Consider the following 12,396-nt stretch of genomic DNA (forward strand, 5'->3'; position numbering starts at 1 on the left):
CCCCTGGGCCTTGTGAACCCGAGCATTATTCCACCCCTGGGCCTTGTGAGCCCGAGCATTAATCCACCCCAGACCGAGTAAATTAGAGCATTAATCCACCCCTGGGCCTTGTGAACCTGAGCATTAATCCACACCAGGCCGAGTAAATTTAAAGCATTAATCCACACCTGGGCCTTGTGAACCTGAGCATTAATCCACACCAGGCCGAGTAAATTAAAGCATTAATCCACACCTGGGCCTTGTGAACCTGAGCATTAATCCACACCAGGCCGAGTAAATTAGAGCAATAATCCACCCCTGGGCCTTGTGAACCTGAGCATTAATCCACACCAGGCTGAGTAAATTAGAGCAATAATCCACCTCTGGGTCTTGTGAACCTGAGCATTAATCCACACCAGGCCGAGTAAATTAAAGCATTAATCCACCCCTGGGCCTTGTGAACCTGAGCATTAATCCACCCTGGGCCTTGTGAACCTGAGCATTAATCCACACCAGGCCAAGTAAATTAAAGCATTAATCCACCCCTGGGCCTTGTGAACCTGAGCATTAATCCACACCAGGACGAGTAAATTAGAGCAATAATCCACCTCTGGGCCTTGTGAACCTGAGCATTAATCCACACCAGGCCGAGTAAGTTAAAGCATTAATCCACACCAGGCCGAGTAAATTAGAGCAATAATCCACCTCTGGGCCTTGTGAACCTGAGCATTAATCCACACCAGACCGAGTAAATTAAAGCATTAATCCACACCTGGGCCTTGTGAACCTGAGCATTAATCCACACCAGGCTGAGTAAATTAGAGCAATAATCCACACCTGGGCCTTGTGAACCTGAGCATTAATCCACACCAGGCCGAGTAAATTAGAGCAATAATCCACCTCTGGGCCTTGTGAACCTGAGCATTAATCCACACCAGGCCGAGTAAATTAAAGCATTAATCCACCCCTGGGCCCTGTAAACCTGAGCATTAATCCGCCTATGGGTAGTCTTAACCCCAACATTAATCTACCCTTGGGCTTTGTAAACCTGAAAATCTAATCCACCCCGGCTCCATTTAATCTAAGCATAAATCCCCCCCTGGATTCTGTTCACCAAAGCATTAATCCACCACTGGGTCCTGTAAACCCAAACATTAATCCACCACTAGGCCTTGGGAACTCGAACATTAATCTACCACTGGGGCGGCACAGTGGCGCAATGGTTAGCACCGCAGCCTCACAGCTCCAGGGACCTAGGTTCGATTCTGGGTACTGCCTGTGCGGAGTTTGCAAGTTCCCCCTGTGACCACGTGGGTTTTCGTCGGGTCCTCCGGTTTCCTCCCACAGCCAAAGACTTGCAGGTGATAGGTAAATTGGCCATTGTAAATTGCCCCTAGTGTAGGTAGGTGGTAGGGAATATGGGATCACTGTAGGGTTAGTGTAAATGTGTGGTTGTTAGTCGGCACAGACTCGGTGGGCCGAAGGGCCTGTTTCAGTGCTGTATCTCGAAATAAGTAAAACTTGATCATTAATCATACAAAATGTCCTTTCGGGAAGGAAATCTGCTGTCCTTACTTGGTCTGGCCGACATGTGACTCCAGACCCCCAGCAATGTGGTTGACTCTTAAATGCCCTCTAAAATGATCTCGCAAGCCACTCAGTTATATCAAACCGCAACAAAATCGATAAGGAATGGAACCGAACAAACCACCTGGCATCGACCTAGGCACCAGAAACTACAACGGCAAACCCAGCACTGTCGACCCTGCAAAGTCCTCCGACAAACATCTGGGGCAAAGTTGGGAGAGCTGTCCAACATAGTCATACTCACCATATCATACCTCACAGACAATGTCCCAGACACCACTACCGCCATCGCCAGGTATGTCCTGTCCCACTGGCAGGACTGACCAAGCAGAGGTGGTATACAGTCGGGAGGAAGTTGTCCTGAGAGTCCTCAACATTGATTCCGGACCCCATGAAGTCTCATGGCATCTGGTCAAACATGGGCAAGGAAACCTCCTGCTGATTACTGCCTACCATCCCCCCTCAGCTGATGAGTCAGTACTCCTCCATGTTGAACACCACTTGGAGAAAGCATTGAGGGTGGCAAGGGCACAAAATGTACTCTGGGTGGGAGACTTCAATATCCATCAGCAACACTGGCTCGGTAGCACCACTACTGACCGAACAGGCTGACTCCTAAAGGACATAGCTGCTAGACTGGGTCTGCAACAGGTGGGGAGGGAATCTACAAGAGGGAAAAACATACTTGACCTCATCCTCACCGATCTGCCTGCCTCAGATGCATCTGTCCATGGCAAAATTATAGCTGGGGGAAAGGAAATTATGATGCGATTAGGCAAGATTTAGGATGCGTAAGATGGGGAAGGAAACTGCAGGGGATGGGAACAATCGAAGTGTGGAGCTTATTCAAGGAGCAGCTACTGCGTGTCCTTGATAAGTATGTAACTGTGAGGCAGGGAGGAAGTTGTCGAGCGAGGGAGCCGTGGTTTACTAAAGAAGTTGAAGCGCTTGTCAAGAGGAAGAAGAAGGCTTATGTTAGGATGAGACGTGAAGGCTCAGTTAGGGCGCTTGAGAGTTACAAGCTAGCCAGGAAGGATCTAAAGGGAGAGCTAAGTAGAGCAAGGAGAGGACACGAGAAGTCATTGGTGGATAGGATCAGGGAAAACCCTAAGGCTTTCTACAGGTATATCAGGAATAAAAGAATGACTAGAGTTAGATTAGGGCCAATTAAGGATAGTAGTGGGAAGTTGTGTGTGGAATAAGAGGAGGTAGGGGAAGTGTTAAATGAATATTTTGCATCAGTATTTACAGTAGAGAAAGAAAATGTTGTCGAGGAGAATACTGAGATTCAGGCTACTAGGCAAGATGGGATTGAGGTTCACAAGGAGGAGGTGTTATCAATTTTGGAAAGTGTGAAAATAGATAAGTCCCCTGGGCCAGATGGGATTTATCCTAGGATTCTCTGGGAAGCTGGGGAGGAGATTGCAGAGCCTTTGTCCTTGATCTTTATGTCGTCATTGTCGACAGGAATAGTGCCGGAAGACTGGAGGATAGCAAATGTTGTCCCTTTGTTCAAGAAGGGGAGTAGAGACAGCCCTGGTAATTATAGACCTGTGAGCCTTACTTCGGTTGTGGGTAAAATGTTGGAAAAGGTTATAAGAGACAGGATTTATAATCATCTTGAAAAGAATAAGTTCATTAGCGATAGTCAGCACGGTTTTGTGACGGGTAGGTCGTGCCTCACAAACCTTATTGAGTTTTTTGAGAAGGTGACCAAACAGGTGGATGAGGGTAAAGCAGTGGATGTGGTGTATATGGATTTCAGTAAGGCGTTTGATAAGGTTCCCCACGGTAGGCTATTGCAGAAAATACGGAAGTATGGGGTTGAAGGTGATTTAGAGCTTTGGATCAGAAATTGGCTAGCTGAAAGAAGACAGAGGGTGGTGGTTGATGGCAAATGTTCATCCTGGAGTTTAGTTACTAGTGGTGTACCGCAAGGATCTGTTTTGGGGCCACTGCTGTTTGTCATTTTTATAAATGACCTGGAAGAGGGTGTAGAAGGGTGGGTTAGTAAATTTGCGGATGACACTAAGGTCGGTGGAGTTGTGGATAGTGCCGAAGGATGTTGTAGGTTACAGAGGGACATAGATAGGCTGCAGAGCTGGGCTGAGAGATGGCAAATGGAGTTTAATGCAGAAAAGTCCGAGGTGATTCACTTTGGAAGGAGTAACAGGAATGCAGAGTACTGGGCTAATGGGAAGATTCTTGGTAGTGTAGATGAACAGAGAGATCTTGGTGTCCAGGTGCATAAATCCCTGAAGGTTGCTACCCAGGTTAAAAGGGCTGTTAAGAAGGCATATGGTGTTTTAGCTTTTATTAGTAGGGGGATCGAGTTTCGGAGCCACGAGGTCATGCTGCAGCTGTACAAAACTCTGGTGAGACCGCACCTGGAGTATTGCGTGCAGTTCTGGTCACTGCATTATAGGAAGGATGTGGAAGCTTTGGAAAGGGTGCAGAGGAGATTTACTAGGATGTTGCCTGGTATGGAGGGAAGGTCTTACGAGTAAAGGCTGAGGGACTTGAGGTTGTTTTCGTTGGAGAGAAGGAGGAGGAGAGGTGATTTAATAGAGACATATAAGATAATCAGAGAGTTAGATAGGGTGGATAGTGAGAGTCTTTTTCCTCGGATGGTGATGGCAAACACGAGGGGACATAGCTTTAAGTTGAGGGGTGATAGATATAGGACAGATGTCAGAGGTAGTTTCTTTACTCAGAGAGTAGTAGGGGCGTGGAACGCCCTGCCTGCAACAGTAGTAGACTCGCCAAATTTATGGGCATTTAAGTGGTCATTGGATAGACATATGGATGAAAATAGAATAGTGTAGGTCAGATGGTTTCACAGGTCGGCGCAACATCGAGGGCCGAAGGGCCTGTACTGCGCTGTAATGTTCTAAAAAAAAAGTATTGGGAGGAGTGACCACTGCACAGTCCTTGTGTCAGTACCTTACCCCCAATTTTATGTGCTTTAATTCTGCATGCTAATCTCTTATGTAGGATCTTATCGAAAGCTTCTGAAAGTCCAAATACACCACATCCCTTATCTATTCTACTCGTGACATCCTCAAAAAATTCCAGTAGATTTGTCAAGCATGATTTCCCTTTCGTAAATCCATATTAGAATTAGAACATTACAGCGCAGTGCAGGCCCTTCGGCCCTCGATGTTGCGCCGAGAAAAGCAAAGAGAGGACATGAAAAACTATTGTCAGGTAAAATCCAGGAAAACCCGAAAATGTTTGATCAATACATTCAGAGCAAGAAGATAACTAAGGAAAGGGTAGGGCCCATCAGAGATATACAAGGGAACTTATGCGTGGATGCAGAAGATGTGGGCAGGGTTCTTAATGAGTTTTTTGTCCCTGTCTTCACAAAGGAGAGGGATGCGCAGACATTGGAGCAAAAGAGGAGGAGTGTGAAATATTAGGTACGATCAGCATAATGAGAGAGGAGCCCTAGTAAAACTGGAGTCAATGGGAATCAGGGAGAAAACTCTCCGCTGGTTAGAGACCTAGCTGTGGTTGTTGGAGGTCAATCATCTGAGCCCCAGGACATCACTGCAGGAGTTCCTCAGGGTAGTGTCGTAGGCCCAACCATCTTCAGCTGCTTCATCATCTTCATCTTCAGCACCTTCAATCATAAGGTCAGAAGTGGGGATGTTCACTGATGATTGCACAATGTTCAGCACCATTCGCGACTCCTCAAACACTGAAGCAGTTCGTGTAGAAATGCAGCAAGACCTGGACAATATCCAGGCTTGGGCTGATAAGTGGCAAGTAACATTTGCGCCACACAAGTGCCAGGCAATGATCATCTCCAACAAGAGAGTATCTAACCATCTCCCCTTGACATTCAATGGCATTACCATTGCTGAATCCCCCACTATCAACATTCTAGGGGCTATCCTTGACCAGAAACTGAACTGCAGTAGCCATATAAATACCGTGGCTGCAAGAGCAGGTCAGAGGCTAGGAATCCTGCGGCGAGTAACTCACCTCCTGACTCCCCAAAGCCTGTCCAACATCTACAAGGCACAAGTCAGGAGTGTGATGGAATACTCTCCACTTGCCTGGATGGGTGCAGCTCCAAAAACACTCAAGAAGCTCAACACCATCCAGGACAAAGCAGCCCGCTTGATTGGCAGACCAGCCACAAACATTCACTCTCTCCACCACCGACGCACAGTGGCAGCAGTGTGGACCAGCTACAAGATGCACTGCAGCAATGCACCAAGGCTCCTTAGACAGCAACTTCCAAACCCGCCACCTCTACCACCTCGAAGGACAAGAGCAGCAGATGCATGGCGACATCACCACCTGCAAGTTCCCCTCCAAGTCACACACCATCCTGACTTGGAACTATATCACCGTTCCTTCACTGTCGCTGGGTCAAAATCCTGGAACTCCCTTCCTAACAGCACTGTGGATGTACCTACCTCACATGGACTGCAGCAGTTCAAAAAGGCAGCTCACCACCACCTTCTCAAGGGCAATTAGGGATGGGCAATATGCCTGGCCAACGACACCCACATCCCATGAATGAATTAAAAAAAAACAAAAAAAACTAGATGATCTGCCATCCTTGAAAGTGGATGAATTTCCAGGACCGGATGGATTGCATCCCAGGTTGTTAAAGGAAGCCAGGGAGGAAATAGCAGATGTGCTGTGGATCATCTTCAAATCCTCACTGGATACAAGCGAGGTACCAGATGATTGGAGGTCTGCGAAAGTTGTACCATTATTTAAAAAGGATGCGAGGGATGGGCCAAATAATTATGGGCCGGTCAGTCTGACCTTAGTGGTGGGGAAATTGGAGTCATAGAGTGATACAGCGCTGAAACAGGCCCTTCAGCCCACCAAGTCTGTGCTGACCATCAACCACCCATTTATACTAATTTTACATTAATCCCATATTCCCTACCCCATCCCCACCTTCCCTCAATTCTCCTACCACCTACCTACACTAGGGGAAATTTACAATGGCCAATTTACCTATCAACCTGCAAGTTTTTGGCTGTGGGAGGAAACCGGAGCACCTGGCGGAAACCCACGTGGTCACAGGGAGAACTTGCAAACTCCGCACAGGCAGTACCCAGAACTGAACTTGGGTAGTTGGAGCTGCGAGACTGTGGTGCTAACCTGCACCACTGTGCCACCCAATCAATAATCTAATTGATTATTACAATCAATTCTGAGGGACAGGATAAACTGCCACTTAGAAAGACATGGATTGATCAGGGATAGTCAGCATGGATTTGTTAAGGGAAGGTCATGTCTTACTAAATTAATTGAATTCTTTGACAAAGTAACAAGGAGGATTGATGAAGATGGTGCAGTGCATGTGGCTTACATGGATTTTAGTAAGGCATTTGACAAGGTCCCACATGGCAGACTGGTCAGAAAAATGAAAGCCCATGGGATACAGGGGAATGTAGCAGGTTGGATCCAGAATTGGCTCAGTGACAGGAAACAAAGGGTAGGAGTCGATAGATGTTTTTGCGAATGGAAAGCATTTCCAGTGGTGTTCCACAGGGCTCAGTGTTGGGTCCCTTGCTGTTTGTGGTATATATTAATGATTTGGACTTAAATGCGGGAGGCATGATTGGGAAATTTACTGATGACACAAAAATTGGCCGTGTAGTTGATAGTGAAGAGGATAGCTGTAGACTCCAAAATGATATCAATGGTTTGGTTGAGTGGGTGGAAAAGTGGCAAATGGAATTCAATCCGGAGAAGTGTGAGGTAATGCATTTGGGGAGGGCAAATAAAGCGAGGGAATGCACAATAAATGGGAAGATATTGAGAGGGGTAGAAGAAGTGAGAGACCTTGGAGTGCATGTCCACAGGTCCCTAAAGGAGGCAGGACAGGTAGATAGAGAGGTGAAAAAAGCATATGGAATGTTTTCCTTTATTGGCCGAGGTATAGAATACAAAAGCAGGGATGTAATGCTGGAACTGAATAAAACGCTGGTTAGGCCACAGCTGGAGTATTGCGTACAATTCTGGTCACCAGATTACAGGAAGGACATAATTTCTCTGGAGAGAGTACAGAAGAGATTTACAAAACTGTTGTCAGGGCTCGAAAGTTGCAGCTATGAGGAAAGATTGGATAGGCTAGGGTTGTTTTCCTTAGAACAGAGGGGACAGAGGGGTGACTTAACTGAGGAGACCTGTTTCCCGGAGCGCAGAGGTCAATTATCAGGGGACACAGTTTTAAGGTGATTGGTAGAAGGATTAGAGGGGACATGAGGAAAATCTTTTTCACCCAGAGGATGGTGGGTGTCTGGAATTCACTGCCAGGAATGATGGTGGAGGCAGAAACCCTCAATTCTTTTAAAAGTTAGCTGGACATGCAACCGAAGTGCTGTAATCTGCAAGACCAGGTGCTAGAAGGTGGAATTAGATTGGGCGGTCAGTTTTTTCGGCCTGCATAGACACAACAGGATGAATGGCCTCCTTCTGTGCCATAATTTTTCTATCATTCTCTGGCTCGATGCTCAGCTTAGAAGGTATGAAAGCTGCTTACACTGGTCTCTCAAAGTTATGAATTAACGTAACAAGGTGTTGACTCAATCATACCCTTCTTTTGTGTTCTCCTATACTTCATGTAAGTTTTTACCATTTGTGTATATTTTATTTTTTTAACCTAAAAATGTATCATCTTATATTTCTTTGTGTTAAACCATACAAATCATAGAAATCGTAGAAGGTTTAAGGCACAGAAAGAGGCCACTTGGCCCATTGTGTCTGTGCCGGCTGAAAAACAATCCACCTATTCTAATCCCACCTTCCAGCATTTGGTCCGTAGCCCTGCAGATTACAGCACTTGAGATGCATATCCAGACTCCTTTTGAATGAGCTGAGGGTTTCTGCCTCAACTACCCTTTCAGGCAGTGAGTTCCAGACCATCACCACCCTCTGGATGAAAAGGTTTTTCCTCATCTCCCTCTAATTTTTCTTCCAATCACTTTAAATTTATGCCTCCACATCACTAACCTGTCATGGAGTCAAAGAGTCGTACAGCACAGAGACAGGTCCTTCGGCCCACCATGTCCATGCCGACCATAATGCGTTTCTATACTAATCCCACCTGCCTGCATTAATTCCATATCCCTCTATGCCTTGCTCATTCAAGTACCTGTCCAAATGCCTCTTAAATGTTGCTACTGTTCCTGCCTCCACCACCTCCTCTGGCAGTTCATTCCAGATACCCACTATTCTTTGTGTGAAAAATTTACCCCTTTGATCCCCTTTAAACCTCCTCCCTCTCACCTTAAATCTATGCTCTCTAGTTTTAGTCACCCCTACCATGGGAAACAGACTCTGGCTATCTACCCTATCTATGCCTCACATAATTTTATATACCTCTGTCATGTCCCCTCTCAGCCTCCTTCGCTCCAGGAAAAACAGACCCAGCCTATCCAATCTCTCTTTATAACTCAAGCCCTCCAAACCAGGCAACATCCTTGTGAATCTTTTCTGCACCCTCTCTAGCTTAATCACATCTTTCCTGTAGTGCGGCGACCAGAACTGCACACAGTACTCCAAATGCGGCCTAACCAACGTTATGTACAACTGTAACATGACGTCCCAACTCTTGTACTCAATGCCTCGGACGATGAAGGCAAGCATGCCATACTCCTTCTTCACCACCCTGTCTACCTGTGTTGCCACTTTCAGGAAACTATGTACTTGCATCCCAAGGTTTCTCTGCTCAACAACACTCCCCAGGGCCCTGCCATTCACTGTATATGTCCTGCCCTGGTTTAACTTCCCAAAATGCATCACTTAGCACTTGTCTGTGTTAAATTCCATTTGCCAATCCCTTGCCCACTTTCCCAGTTTATCTATATCCTGTTGTAACCTTAGACAACCTTCTTCACTGTCCACTATACCACTAATTTTGGTGCAAACTTACTAATCATGCCCCCTACATTCACATCCAAGACATTAATAAACAAACAAACAAACAACAGAGGGCCCTGCAGCACACCACTAGTCACCGGCCTCCAATCTGAAAAACAACCCTCCACTACTACCCTCTGCTTCCAATTGGCTAGCTCAATTAGTATCCAATTGGCTAGCTCACTCTGGATCCCATGTGTTCGAACCTTCTGGACCAGCCTAACATGCGGGACCTTGTCAAAGACCTTGCTAAAGTCCATGTAGACAACGTCCATCGCCCTGCCCTCATCAATCCTCTTGGTCACCTCCTCGAAAAACTCAATCAAATTCATGAGACAACAATTACCCTTTGTTTCTTGCCACTGAGCCAATTTTGTATCCACCTTGCCGCATTTCCCTGGATCCCATGGGATTTTATTTTTTAACCAGTCTGCCATGTGGGACCTTGTCAAAAGTCTTGCTAAAATCCATGTAGACCACATCAACTACACTATCCTCATCTATCTTCCTGGTTACTTCTTCAAAAAATTCGATCAAGGTGGTAAAACAAGATCTTCTCTTAACATATCCATGCTGACTATCCTTGATTAACCTGTGCCTTTCTAAGTGAGAGTTTATCCTGTCTCTCTGAATAGATTCCAATAATTTGCCCACTACTGAGGTTAGACTGACTGGCCTGTAATTATTTGGTCTATCCCTCGGTCCCTTTTTAAACACAGGTACAACGTCAGCAATTCTCCAATCCTCTGGCACCACATCTGTATCCAGTGAGGACTGGAAAATGATGGTCAGACCCTCTGCCATTTCCTTTCTTCCTTCTTTTAACAGCCTAGGATAAATTTCATCTGGCCTTGGTGATTTATCAACTTTCAAGGATGCTAATCCCATTAATACTTCCTCTCTCCCTATGTTTATCACATCCAATACTTCACACTCTTCCTCCTTAACTAAAATATCTGCATCATCCCCCTCTTTTGTGAAGACAGACACAAAGTATTCATTCAGAACAATACCCGCATTTTCCACTCCGACACATAGTTGACCTTTTTGGTCTTTTTTGGGCCCTACTCTCTCCTTAGTTATCCGCTTACTCTTAATGTATTGATAAAACATCTTTGGGTTCACCTTGATTTTGCTTGCCAATATTTTTTCATGTCCTCTCTTTGCTTTCCTAATTTACTTTTTGATTTCACCCCTCCACTTTCGATACTCCTCTCGGCTTTCTGTAGTATTGAGCTCTCGATGTCGGACATAAGCTTTCCTTTTCAGCCGTCTCTTACCCTGTAGGCTCCTTGACATCCATGGGGCTGTAGATTTGGCCACCTCACCACTTTTCTTTGTGGGAACATGTTTACTCTGAACCCCTTGAATCTCCCCTTTGAATGCCTCCCACTGCTCTGACGCTTCAAGTAGCTGTTTCCAGTTCACTTTCACTAAATCGCTCCTCAGTTTAGTAAAATTGGCCTTGCCCCAATTGAGAACTCCTGTTCTATCTCTGTCCTATTCCATGATCAGGCTCAAACTGACTGAACTATGATCACTATCATCAAAATGCTCTTCCACTGCCACTCCTTCCACCTGCCCATCTTCATTTCCTAAAACTAAGTCTAAAACTGCACCCCCTCTTGTTGGACTTGCTACATACTGGGCATAAAAGTTCTCCTGAATGCACCTGAAAAATTCTGCTCCCTCAATTCCTTTCACACTAAAACTATCCCAGTTAATATTGGGGTAGTTAAAATTCTCTACTGTTACGACCCTATTGTTCTTGCACTTCTCAGAGATTTGCTATATAGCTGTTCTTCTATCTCCCTCTGAATGTTTGGGGGTCTATAGCACACTCCCAGCAGTGTGATTGTCCCTTTTTTGTTCCTTAGTTCAATCCATATGGCCTCATTTGATGAACCTTACAACAGATCATCCCTCCTCACAGCTGTAATAGTTTCCTTGACCAGAATTGCCACTCCCCCTCCTTTCTTATCCCCCTCCCTATCGTGTCTGAAAACCCTGTAACCAGGAATGTTGAGCTGCCATTCCTGTCCCTCCTTAAGCTATGTTTCTGTAATAGCTATGATATCATACTGCCACGTATCTATCTGTGCCCTCAGCTCACCTGCTTTATTTGCTATACTCCTTGCATTGAAATAGATACCCTCGCACTGCCAAACTTTTTTTTATTTTCTAACCCTCATTTCCTCCGTCTTCCAGACTCATTCATTCATTTTCTGCCTTCCATTTTCATTTATAATTTTGTCCCAACTGAGTCTACTGTCAGGTCCCCATCCCCCTGCCAAACTAGTTTAAACCTTCCCCAACAGCACTAGTAAAATGTCCCGCAAGGAACTCAGTCTCGGCTCTGTTCAAGTACAACCCATCTGGCCTGTACAGGTCCCATTTCCCCCAGAGCCGGTCCCAATGTCCCAGGAATATGAAGCCCTCCCTCCTGCACCATCTTTCCAGCCACATATTCATCTGTCTTATCCTTCTATTTCTATACTCACTTGCACCTGGCACTGGAAGTAATCTGGAGATTACTACATTTGAGGTTCTACTTGCTAATTTCTTACCAAACCCCCTAAATTCTGACTGCAGGACCACATCCTTCTTTCTACCTAAGTTGTTGGTTTCGATGTGGACCACGACTGCTGGCTGTTGACCACGGATGCTCTGCAGCTGCTCAGTGACATCCTTGACCCTGGCACCAGGGAAGCAACACACCATCCTGGATTCATGTCTGCGGCCACAGAAACACCCGTCTGTTCCCCTGAATATTGAATCACCTATCACTATAGCTCTTCCAGTCTTCCCTGTACCCCCCATGCAGCTGAGCCACTCATGGACTCTTGCACTACCTGCTTGATTCTTTTTGACTGTCTGCTAGTCACCCATTCCCTCTCTCCCTGCATACTCTTAAGCTGTGGGGTGACCACA

This window comes from Heterodontus francisci, chromosome 22 (assembly GCF_036365525.1).
Source record: "Heterodontus francisci isolate sHetFra1 chromosome 22, sHetFra1.hap1, whole genome shotgun sequence".
Classification (NCBI taxonomy): domain Eukaryota; kingdom Metazoa; phylum Chordata; class Chondrichthyes; order Heterodontiformes; family Heterodontidae; genus Heterodontus; species Heterodontus francisci.